We start from the raw sequence: 13,118 nt of genomic DNA on the forward strand, positions 1-13,118 counted from the left end.
TCATTTCTGGGGTAATTACTGATCACCAGTTTTTATAGTAAATGGGCTGTTTAAAAATAATTATACAATGGTAATTAACAAATAAGACATTAAGATCAAACAAATAAACCAAAAAGATATTTTTAAGCAGCTATTAAAACGTTTTATTTAAAAGCCGGAATAAAGATTAACACTTCAGCTCTGGCAGCAGCTCTCACACTGAAATTTTCATTTTCAATCTTTAAAAGAAATTTACCATTTTTGCTTTCTAGAAGCTTAGTATCCTTTTTAGGACTATAATTTCTCACCATATTTATATTAGGTTAATTTATCAACTTAAAAATTATTCTAACAATGTACACACATAAAAATAAGATAGAAGAAAGGTAAGACAAGCTAGAAATGGTGCATATCAGAACATATTTGTCTTGTATGCAGCTAAAAACAAATTTTGTGATTATAGTTAAAATATATTTTATAGTCCTTAACGCTTTTCGTTTATTTTTATGAATTTAAAAAATATACAATTATATTTAATACATATAGCAAAATCAATGACTGAAATGTCATCTTGTTACGGTACAGAGATATTCTTCAAACTAAATGAGACTCTGCATAAACCATTGTAGAAAATCAAGTCCTGGTAAATATATCTCACAGAAAAGCTTTAAGCAGACAATGCTGTGAGACCATTCCCCGGGACAAACATGAATCATCAGCAGAATCCAGGCAAAAGCTAGAAGAGAACAAGTTGCTTCAAATTAATATTGTAATCAAGATACCTTGTTAAGATTTCAACCAATGGTTAAGTATATAGATAAAAGCACAACTCTTCAAATTGTGAATCTAATAAAGGATTGCATACATTAGTTTGAATCAATTTGAATTACAGAGTGAAAGAACTTTTAGCACAGAAGTATAAGTTTTAAGTTATAAGCACAGATTAACAGAAATTTTTTTATTATTATTAAATCTGGCATATCCATCTTTTTCCACGCATATGGCATACTTGTGACACTTTCAGAGTGGTCTCACAACTCTTTTGGGAGGAAGCATCACTCAAACTCATACTCGGGGATTTGACACATCTGTCACTTTAAAATCAAGACATAAAAAAGGAGTGTAAATTATTGCAACATTAGCTTTGTTGCTCGATTTTTTCTTTTTGCAGATCCCCAATTTAGTCAGGTTACTTACATCTGAAAGAGAGGGAAAGTGTCTGATTAATATTATTTAATATTTCTATTGCAGCATCAATCAGGGTTTACATATAAAGACTAATGGCTTTAAGAACAAGACAATCACAGGACATTACATCACAGCATTTAATAGTTAGTCACAGCACAGATTTTATTATATTTTCTTTACACAACATAAATGACCCCACAGCCAATTGTTCAGTTGGTGTGTGCACTGTTGAGTCACCGTTTACCCTAGAGACAGCCACGTAGGCTTCTTAAAGGCACGAGTCCATGATGGATCATGGAATGTGCATGTTGTGTTATCCCCACGCTGACTTTTAATGATGAGCCAGTACATGTTGATGTGTTTGTCCATTGTTCAGGTTTGATTGCACTGTTCCCAGTTTTTTAGTATCTAATCATCTAAATTCTGTCGACATCACCAGTTCCTTAATGAATATTATTTTCTAAACCTTTTACAAGAATAAAAAATAAAATCATAAATTAATTTTCTTAACTTATTAGTATCTAGATCAAACATTAAATTAGTTTTTATTTAGAATGCAATAAATGCCACTGATAAAAACAAAAGTAATAAATATTTTTGAAATAATCAAAGTAAAAGAATATATATTATTAATAAAAGAGGAATATACTAACTGGTAGGGCACTGTCTTTTCCTTAACCACGGTGTGATTAAAGACAAATACTGATAAACATTAAAAGATCATTTAATTCATTCTGACTTTAATTATTTTATTAATACTGTAATAATTTATAAACAGTGCTGTACTAACAGTAAACAATCCATATTATAACAATACAGTTGGGGAAAAAAAACTCACAACGATTAAGGTATAATGCCACTGTTAAAAATAAACAATTCTCCGAATAATCAAAACATTATAGTAATAAAAGAGAAAGATACTAACTGAGACACTCATATTAGCTTCTGTTAAGTCTAGATCTCATTTAAGCTAACAAAGAATAGAATTAGATCAATCTCCGTGCAATCTAAAAATTTTTATAATCTCTTTTAGTGTTGAACATATATCCATTGCTATTTAGAAATAGCAATTGGCATTATTCATTAGTGTTATTAGCATTATTCATTTAGTATATTTTACCAAAGGCATTTAAAGTGGAAGAGTATTTATAATTCAGGTACAATGCTCTAAACAATCTTCCCTCTGTCCTTTAAGGGTAGAACCAGAATCATTGAGAGAGAGAACTAGTCATAAAATATTCTATTGCATCTAAAAAATTTTCTGCATTGTGTAAAGTAGCACAGATAAGAATATTAGAAAAAAACACTCTCTACTGAATATTTTTCTTTACAGCATCATAGTACTAAATCTGTTCAAGTACTGTCAGGGATCTGTCCAGACATTCTGTAAAAGGTCCGTATTTGTAAAATTGGAAAAAAATTACTTGTAATTTGTGAATATAAAATAAACGTTAAGTCACATTCTTTCAACCAGGGTCCTGCTTTTGTGAATTTGTGCAAATAGGGTCTGTTATTGCAAAAAAAAAAAAAAAAAAACTTTTTCAAGGAGTTTTTAAATTGTAAAGACTTACAAGATTATGTCCAACACTGTAAAATTATAATTAAAAAAATTAAAATTTAAAAAATAAACAGCAATTGCTGCTACTAAATTAGAGATGCAACATACAAATATTTGGTATTTTGCCTATACTGCTGAACGCAGAATATTCATTTCGGACGAATAAAGGAAGAAGTGTCTGCCGAAGACAAAATTTATTTAGATTACATCTGTCGTTCTCCCCCCCCCCCCGGAAGGGCTTATTCGATTAACAAAACAATAATGAAGATAAACGAATTTGTGAAGGGTCTGAGTAAAGGATAAATTATTTTGTGAAATTTCCATTTTTATGAAAAGATATTTTGTGAATAGTTCGTTAACGGACCCAAATCTCTTCTAAACAGATATCTGACTGTGACTACTCTTTCTTATTTGTATGGGATGAGTTCTGGTTATCTGGCTAAATGTCAAGACAAGATTACAATATTTTTATATTATTAGTATATAAAGTTGTGTATATATACACTTCTTTTTTTAGCAACTTTGCTATGCATTCTTCAAAGATGTTTGCCAGTTGAATATGGCCCTGGCAGTTTAAATGTATGTGATCTTAACCAATACATTCATCCACAGATAAAGCTGATTCACAGAACATTAGCCCAAGTAAAATTCACAAAGTTTTAATTACTTCATTGAATCGCTTTATAGTGACGTTTTCAAGATTAACAAAATGTTGATGCATACGCTGATCTTTCAGCAAGAGAAATTTCTAAACTCTTCCTTCGAGAAAAACAACTCAGAAATATTTCTGTATTGTGATCTGCCGTGCAAACTACAATCGCCAAGGTGCTAAACAGATTTTAAGCTTGCAAATTTAATAACAAAAAAAAAAAAAAAAAAAAACAACATGTAGATAGTTGTCCGGGGGTGGTTACGAGTTATACCTTCTGAGTTTCCTTCTCTTTTTATTAGTTCCTGGCGGCTGGCTACCCGGAATTATTCTTCCACAGATAACCAAACAAAATCTCCCCAATAACCCCACAAATTTTATTAACCACACAAGCCAGTTTTTTAAAGTTGGGCATTGTACCCAATTGCACATCATTAGTTCCTTTATTATTAAGAAAAGCAAAATAAATTATTATTTTATAGCACAACCATAAGTAATATTAATAAAAAAATAAATAAGTATCTGAATTAGAATAGTTACACAAGATACTAACAATGCCAACAAATGGTTTAGATACATAATCATTAAATATGTAAATAAATTACATTTCAACTTACCAACATGAATTAAGACAAAAACACAATCGTCCCTTCACAACTGCACACTTAATTTGTCCACACCGATTCCAGGGTGTGCAAACATCGATATCCCATTTTCATTCAGCATTTAAGTAATTAGCCAAATACTTCTCCAAGGAATCACCTAGTAAAAAAGTATTTTATGAAGAGAAAGAAGAAATATGAAAAGTTTGCTTTACATTGTCCACGTAAACTGTCAAAAATCTTAGGGTAATGAAAAAAATACAATTATAGATATAGTTTGAGAAGTTAAATAATTGAAAAAATTCAATTTCATATTAATATCCAATAAAGATAACTTAAATTTAAGATAACTTGCTAATCTGAATTATCTTCTAATTTATTATAGTATTTGTATTATGTATTTTAAATAAAACAAATTATTGAGTACAAATTGTTTTGCACATATTGTGATACACCTATAGAATAAAAAATTTTTTTGAAAGTATGCATGCTCATAATTTATTCAATAGTTAAGACAACCTAAAAGAATAATAATGAATGCAGTAACTGTGAATGAAAATGATAAATATTATCTAAATTTGTTCCATTTCTCTCAGAATTTTTTTTTAGATTAGTTTACAATAAAATTGAAACAAATTATTTTAGACATGATCAAAACCCTCTTCACTATTTTTAAGAAAATTCAATATTAATCTTTCTGTATATAATAAATTTTAATTAGCAATATATTTCATAGAAAAAAAAGATACCTCTGTATTATGTCACTAAAATAAACATAAATCAAGTAATTCAACTAAATGAAATTTCATTACTAAACTGCTTCACACAATTTCGGCAGATCAAACAAAGGATTTCTAAGGAAGCAGAGAAAAACTTTGATAAATGAATTTTTATAACGATTTTCTTAAAATACATACATTTTACAAACTATTTACTTTAAAATCTAACGCGTGGTATTCACAGATATTTAATAAAATTCATTAATCTTTTTAAAAATTTCATGTAATTTTTTTATATACTGCTATGAAACGTACACTAATATTATAAATCTTAAATTAATAAGAATTACCTGAAATTAAAACTTTCATGATGATAAAATATGAAATCCCGCGCAGACAAATACAGAAAATGGCTTCCTCTAACAATAGCTTTTGTTTAAACAACGCCAATTGCTTTGGCGAAAAAGTTTGGTCACACAATCAATATAGGGTTATAAGAAGATTGATGGATAAAAGCTAGCGTCAAGCTCACTCCGCCCAGTTACCAATTCCTAAATTGACCAAATATCATATAAATGAAATAATATTTAGTAATTGCAATGATTAATAATTGAATATTGAATTTTAAAGTTGCTAAGGAGTAGGTAAAAACTTAAAAAATACTTATTAAATTTATTATTTAAGTATTTTGATGGTGATGTAAACACACAAAATAACTCTGAATAACTTTCGATCTAATGATAGGATTTTCAGATTATAAATTTTCTCTATATCCCTGTACCCATGGTATAGCTAAGAGACCGAATACAAGACTTTCGATTCCTCCGATTTTACGAGATTGTACATGGCATGTACTCTCGGAGGGTCTTGGCTGAGTCAAGGATCGAACCCCGAAAGATATTTTAATAGAAAATGAATTTTAAAAAAAACACTTTATATTGCTTTGTTAAAATTCCAGAGTATACTTTAATTTCTCACAATATACATTCGACCCTGCGTCAATCGCAATCAGGAGTGCAGTGTGAATGGTACTTAAGTGTTCTTTTCAAATTTTGCGTTTGGGGTGAGCAGCAAAATATCAGCTCAACTTCTTATTGTTTGTTGACTGTTCACCCTCGTGACCCTCGTGATCCATGACCCTCGTGAGGGTTGCAATCACGTAAGTTTTTATAAAATTATTTATTCTTTTAATTATTATATTTTCAGTACCTTTTCTTCTAGATAATTTATAGGGGATAGTTCCGTATAGTGATCTGTCGTACCAACTGCAATTGCCAAGGTACCAAGTAGATTTTAAACTTGTTAATGTATTTAAAAATAACCCGTAGATGTTTGCCCGGGGATGTCTATTAGTAGGACTGGGCGATATAAGAAATTTTATATCGTGATGCATCGTCAGTTTTGCATCGCGATATAGTATTTTTGAAATTCATTTACTTGTAAGGCGCAAAAAGTCGGATTTCTATCAAAACTTCATACTCAGATTGATTTAAATCAATTTATGAATTTGATGTCAGGGGTCTGTCCAAGCCGAATTTACTACCGTTTAGCGGTACCTTCACAAATTCAACTTTAGGAAAAACGGTAGTTTCACGAATTCAATTTTAGGAAAAACGGTAGTTTCACAAAATACTTTTTCTTAAAATTTTATTTTTGTATCCCTTAAGAAACGATAAATCCATATTTTTGTGTTGATTTTTTAATATAATTTTTAATTTTTCACAAATTATGTCTAAATTTTCACAAAATAGGTACCTCTCAGAAAAACCTAGACAGACCCCTGATGTATATGTTTTACTTAAGAAAGATATTAATGTTATATTTTCTAAAAATGATCGCACAAATAACGAAAGATTTCTTAGTTTAAAAATAAATAATAAAAATAATAAATAAAATTGAAATTTATCAATATATTTACCTAACAATATAGAAAGAAAATTCAAAAAATAAGTTCGTGAAAAATTATTTGTATGCTTAAAACAAAGTGCTAAATAAATTACACAAAAAAAGCACTTTTAAAACAACACTATTTTTTGTCATTATTATTTCACATAAATAATAAAGTTAAATTGAATAATTACCGAATTCTGAACGAAAAAACAAAGTAAGGTTTAATTTCTTAAAAATAAAAACAAAAGAATTATGATATTCGATAATATATTCAACTGACAATATTGAAAGAAAATTAAAAAACATGATTATACTCTTTAATAAAACGAAGTGCTAAATGATTTAAAAAAAAGAAGTCGTGGAAAAATAAGTTCTGTTATAATTTTATTTATAAAAATGAAAACAACTAAAGATTTATAAATTTAAAATCAGTAATAAAAACCCATTAAATTATTATTTTATCCAAAAAGTCTTTAATAAATTAAAATAAAGTAAAAAATAGCCTATCAAATTTGACTACTTATCCTTATATTACATTATCCTTATACGAGCGTAATTTGCTGAAAATTGTTGTAAACATAAATATTTCTTTTAAAATGTTCATTCCATTCTAAACAAGGTATTTCGTATTTAGGGCAACAAAATGCAATTTATTTTTTTCTATTAATTGACTTTCTTTTCAGTTCATTACTTTGGATGAGTTAAAAGGAACATTTGAACGTAGAATCTGTTGATCATTAGGATTTCGTTTCCATTCATCTGTTTGAGAGGATGGGTAAGTTTTGTTAGTGCAAAAAATAATCATTTTCATTTTAAAATTTAGTTAGAATTAAGAAGCTTTTTTAATTTTTCTTCAATTAAATGTGTAAACTTCTTTTTATAATGTCTAACTTTTATTTCATAACTATTTTTATTTCATAATCTGGAGTGATTTCTGTGTATCTAAAAATATCAAACTCGAAACTTTCTAAAATATACTAGATCCTGGAAAGCACTTTGTTTACAAAAATTAAAAAAACCTGAAGTAATTAAGGTTTAAAAATAAGGTTTCCAATTTTCTTGTCGCCATCGTACTTGTGAATCAGAATTTCGATATCTGACATAAGTATTAATTTGAGTTTTTGCATAGCATTAAGAGTTATTTGGAAAATTTTCAAAAAATTGCAAATCACAGTCATATAGTGGTTCGGGCCAAAGCTGTAGCGTTACTGAAGCCTCATTTCATTTCTAATAATTTATTAGAAATGAATTATTATGTTTTTGTTTCTCAGTATTCAAAATGATTTTTAAACTAAGATTTTTAAAAAAATGTTGTGCGTTTTTTGTAGCATTAGAAACAAAAAGAAAATTCTGTTAAAGAAATTATAAGCTGAGTCAAACGCTTGACATTTCTTTTGGAAATAAATATTTTTAATGTGTCCTATTTTTTCTTACTGTTGTCACTACCACTGCTTTTAGTTTTTTTTACTTATTTTGTCTTTTAAAATTTTCTTGAAAAAGTCGAATGTAGTGACAATTTTGTCACCAGATAATTAGTTGAATATTTTGTATTTAGTTAACTGATCGTTTGCTTTTTTGTTAGAGTCTTCGTTTAGGACAACCTTATTATTTTATTACTAATAATTTTTGTAGCATTGAAGTCATTTTTCCGGCTTACTGTTATGGACTTAAGAATTTGTATTTCTAAGACTTCATAATTTGTTAGAAATTTAATCTTGCAAAAATTAACAAACTTAGTAAGAATTGCATCTCACATAATGGACATAATTATACAATGAAAACCTCTCAGGAGAGACCATTCTCTGTTCCTCGATAAAATGGACTTGGGAATGGAGGTTGGTCGTTCTTAGTGGTGTTACCTTCATCGACTCAAAGTTACGTGATTTTTCGCAAACAATTTTAATTATAGACTGTCATTCTCTTGGTATTGAAATGTTCCTTGTGTTGATGTCGTGAAAACTGGATGGGTGAATAAAATTTTACGTTAATAGAAATTATCCCTTCTAATATAATTATGTGTGAAACGAAATGTACCAACTATGTATGGTGTAGTTTTTTTTAAATAAATAAAAAATTATGTTTTTAAGTTAGCATTTAATTTTTTTTTTCTTCATAAAAATCAGCTGTAAAAGATGAGAAGGGATTTGTTTGTTTGAGATGCTGAGTTTTTTCCAATTGACTTTTTTTATATACTTAAAATAACTAAAAGTAATCCAACAAAAATTACTGATTAATCAAAAATAAATCATTCAACTCTGATTACTAAATTATCGTCTTTAGTGCAATTTGACTACAACATGAAGTTGTAGATATCTGAGAGATCATCAGAAATAATTCTTTAAATAAAAACCAAGCAAATATTTAGAATACATTTTAAACTACTTATTTGTTTTGATATTTTATTGTGTTTCCTTACTTGACCTTTTCCTCATCTTGTGCAGAGATTTTGCCTAATTGCTGGGAGAGGTTTTTATGGTCTCTGCTAAAGTCCATGGAAAAAATACCTTGCCTCCCTAAAGTGGTTGTAAATAGAGATCGCTACATAGAGGTGATCTTTCCTGGAGGTTTCACTGTATATGGCATTTTAATGCAGGGCAACAGTTTTATTAAACAGATGTAGAATTGTAATTTATTGATGTTTAATTTTTAACTTTCTTCCAAGCAATAGCAATAATTATACCTATTATTTTCATATATTCAACAACTTTTAAGAAATGTGTTTTAAGATTACATTTCGTCCGTTAAATTTCTATCTTATTTAAAATAGGACAATTGACTTCAAATCTTTATATTATTAATTTTTTATTCTTTAAAACACATTCCAATAAACTGTAATAAGGTACTACATTTAAATTCTTCATTATTTAGTTTATTTTTATTATAGTTTTCAATTGCTTACAAGTATAAAATATTTAAAGGTTTACACAGTTGTAAAAGCTTAAATATTATATTTTATTTTTTCCATCAAAAATAATTTTTCCTAATTGCTAATATTTATTGAAGAATAGTTAATGTATAATTTATTTTATAGTAATTTTATTTATTTATTTTTGAATAAGAGGGAAATCATATTTTTCTACTGTTAAACTTCTAATTGTTTTGTTTACTGATTACTTCTTTGCCTTAAAACAATTTTCCCTTATAAATTTAACACTAGAAAGACAAAAGAAGCCAAATTAACCCCTTTCTCTTTTTTTTTGGTTTCTCTATAATAGACAATTACAGTCTTTTTTTTTATAATTTAATTCTTCATGCATTCAGAATTCCTTGAAACTCCCAAAAAACATTTTATTACTTTACTTGTACCATTTGTAAAGTTTTTTTTACGCAAAAAACATGTACTTTCCATAAACATAATTTTATTATACCACACTTGTCCATCTGCCGTTCATTTACAATAGCTGTGCTATGAAAGCCAATACATTCTAGCTTTCATTTGATTTTTTGTGATTAAATCCTACTATTTCACATGGTCAATAACTATCTGTATTATAAATTTTGCCCTTATGTAGCTGAATGAAAATGTGGGTTTGATATAATGTATTTTTATAATGTTAAAATTCAATGGTACCCACTGAAACATTGTTAATAGTTGACAAAATTTTCTATTTCTGAATATTAAAGATTTTTTAGTTCAGTAAAAAAAAGGTGTTAGAATGGTATGATGTAAGTGATATCAAAACTAAAATAGCCTTAGCAGATGGAGGCAGTATACATGTGGCCTCATAACGAATCAGGAATCGTTTTTGATTGCATTACTTACAGAGGCCTGTTTTGAGTTAAAATGTTTAATAAGTAAACATTTGGCAAAAGAAAACAATTTTACTTTTGGTTTTAGGAGAGAATTTCCAATAAGTTAGGATTGAAAAAAAATTAAAGAGATGCTGTACTTGTTCATTCAAACACTAACTTACTGAAAGTGCTGAGTATTTCTGACCTTCCATAAATTGTTCCAATTTAAGTGCTTATTTAATCATTCATGCCTTAGCAATATAGAAACATGTTAAAAATACAGTGTTTAGTTTAATCAAATATTTTCATTAACTAATTAGAATGAAATACCACAGAATTTCAATGATCAAGCCTATAATATATTTTTATTAAATAATTATATTAAGATTTTGGATGTCTAATCACTAACCCCCTTTTTAAGGTATACAGCAATGTTCAGTTTTTCTAGTGTTAAAAGTTATGCAATATTTTCATCCAGGACTATATTTATTTTATATGTTTTCATTATTATTACAGGATTGTCAACTTTCTACGCTTTTTTTTCCAAATATTTATTCTAGTGCTACATAAGTTTATGTTTTAGGATATTATTTTCTATTTATTTTAGCCAATTTTCCATGCCAATTCTCATAAATTCATTCATTTGCAATGAGATTTTGTTCTAGGTCTTTTGTTTTAAGGCTGTTGGCAAATTTAACAAAAATTTTTAAAGCTTTGATTTTTAAATGTCCACCACTTTATAAAATATTTTTTAAAATGCGTATAAGCTGGCAGACCTGTTATTATTTTCAGCATAAAAATAAGCAAACAGCTACTGTCATTTGTTTATCTAATGTGTTTTAATTTGATTTTTTTATTTTGCAGTTATAATTCGAGAATTTATGGGAATAAAGTTCATCAATATTGTATATTGAAATTCAACATTTATGTATGTCAAATACTTTTGTAGATTATATGTGTAAAAAAAAATTATTAAAAGTACTATAACTGTATTAAATGTATTTAAATAAATGTTTTCAATTTACATGTTTGTCTTTATTTATCAAAATTCTATTTTTTGAAATCTATTATATATTTTTTGTAAATTGTACTTATAAACTATAGGAAATTTTTTTTCCTGTTCAATCTTAATGTTAAATTAAAAATAAATTATGGAATTCTATCTTGTTTTAAATGTAAGAAAAAACTTTCTGTAAGTTAGGGTCCGCCAAATGATTAGAGTCTCAAGCTTTAATTTTGCTTAATTTAATTTCAATATTATAATGAAACTTCTACATAATCATAGCCGATATTGACATAGTATTCCATACAAAAAAATTTTTTTATATATTATTTACAAATGTAAATTGGACTAACATAAAGATGTTCGAATCATGCTTATTAAAAAATACATGGATTGTGGCGAAAAGTTATGGTTGTAACCAGCCAATTTTGTTTACGATGTACTTAGTGGTTCACCATAATGAAAACAGCAATATATATTGGTTTTTTATGTACCAACAAACAAGCTGAAATATGGGTAATGGCTAGTCTTCAAGAATTAGTAGAATAGTATGATCATCAAGAATTAGTATGATTGTTGTTGGAATTCGTTCATTTGTGTTTTGTTAAACCATGGAGCAAAGTTGGATTAGCTCATATCTGTTCAATATAGGTTGTTCCAAATTCTAATATGAAGTGATGGTCTATATTGATAGTACCAAAGAATAAAATGGTTTTTTTGTGACATAAAGTTGGAAACCATCAACACACGTAGGCTTTCTAACATGGGGTGATGGTCAGTCTTGATGGTGGCAGCAGAAATTAAGCTGGTTTTTGATGGAATGTAAGTTGGAAACCAACAAAATATGTTGGTTCCTGATTATTTTTTGTGTTGGACCATCAAAAAATACCATCAAACCATGTTGGTTTTTGATGGATTGTTTTGTTGGATTATTGAAAAATACCATCAAAATATGTTGGTTCCTGATAAATTTTTTTGTTGGACCATCAAAAAATACCATCAAACCATGTTGGTTTTTGATGGATTTTTTTTTGTTGGACCATTGAAAAATTCCATCAAAATATGTTGGTTCCTGATAAATTTTTTTGTTGGACCATCAAAAAATACCATCAAACTATGTTGGTTCTTAATGGATTTTTTGTTGGACCATTGAAAAACACCATCAAACTATGTTGGTTTTGTCTATGTTGGCCCAACATAAATTTGTTCCAATTCCTAATATGAGGTGATGGTCAGTCTTGTTGGTACCATCAGGAATTAAGATGGAATATAAGTTGAGACCAACAACATATGTTGGTTCCTGATTAATTTTTAGGTTGGGCTATCAAAAACTACCATCAAACCATGTTGGTTCTTGATGGATTTATTTGTTGGACTAACGGAAAATACCATCATACTATGGTGGTTTTGTTCATGTTGGTCCAACATAAATTTGTTCCAATTCCTAATATGAGGTGATGGTCAGTCTTGTTGGTACCATCATAAAATATGATGGTTTTTGATGGAAATTCATGATGGTTACCATCATATTCATGTTGGTCCATCAAAGAAAAACCATCATAAAATTTGTCTTGGGTCGGTAAGTGTGCTTGACATTTATTAATTTAGCTTTGTCACTTTTAATCAAATATGCCTCAATTTTCAAACTTAAATTTCATTATTTTTGTTTTAAAGACGCGTCCTGATCTTACATTATTTAAGTCGGAGGATATTCTTTGAGGCTATTGTTGTAGGCTTAGCAATAAGACAGATCAATCTAAATATTTCTCGTCGCTGTTTAGGGTAACGTTACTGGAGA

General features: G+C 28.0%; 3 long non-coding RNA genes across 4 annotated transcripts; 2 read left to right on the forward strand and 1 right to left on the reverse strand.

Annotated features, from left to right (window-relative positions):
- Window positions 1–721: 721 nt before the first annotated feature.
- On the reverse strand, window positions 722–5,263 carry LOC147809678 (uncharacterized). 2 transcript variants are annotated; one of them, XR_015433831.1, is made up of 3 exons: window positions 5,046–5,263; window positions 3,992–4,136; window positions 722–1,178 (listed from the first exon to the last, which is right to left on the reverse strand). It is a non-coding gene; the product is annotated as an uncharacterized LOC147809678 (long non-coding RNA). The 2 variants fall into 2 exon arrangements; XR_015433830.1 differs by lacking the exon at window positions 5,046–5,263 and adding an exon at window positions 4,726–4,972.
- Window positions 5,264–5,829: 566 nt separating this feature from the next.
- LOC147809679 (uncharacterized) lies at window positions 5,830–11,295 on the forward strand. Its single transcript, XR_015433832.1, has 3 exons — window positions 5,830–5,854; window positions 7,269–7,360; window positions 11,182–11,295. It is a non-coding gene; the product is annotated as an uncharacterized LOC147809679 (long non-coding RNA).
- Window positions 7,367–11,173, forward strand: LOC147809680 (uncharacterized). Its single transcript, XR_015433833.1, has 2 exons — window positions 7,367–10,138; window positions 10,234–11,173. It is a non-coding gene; the product is annotated as an uncharacterized LOC147809680 (long non-coding RNA).
- Window positions 11,296–13,118: the final 1,823 nt, after the last annotated feature.

The sequence above is a fragment of the Parasteatoda tepidariorum genome, chromosome 5 (assembly GCF_982258835.1).
Source record: "Parasteatoda tepidariorum strain Cologne lab strain chromosome 5, Ptep-v5.0, whole genome shotgun sequence".
In the NCBI taxonomy this organism is placed as follows: domain Eukaryota; kingdom Metazoa; phylum Arthropoda; class Arachnida; order Araneae; family Theridiidae; genus Parasteatoda; species Parasteatoda tepidariorum.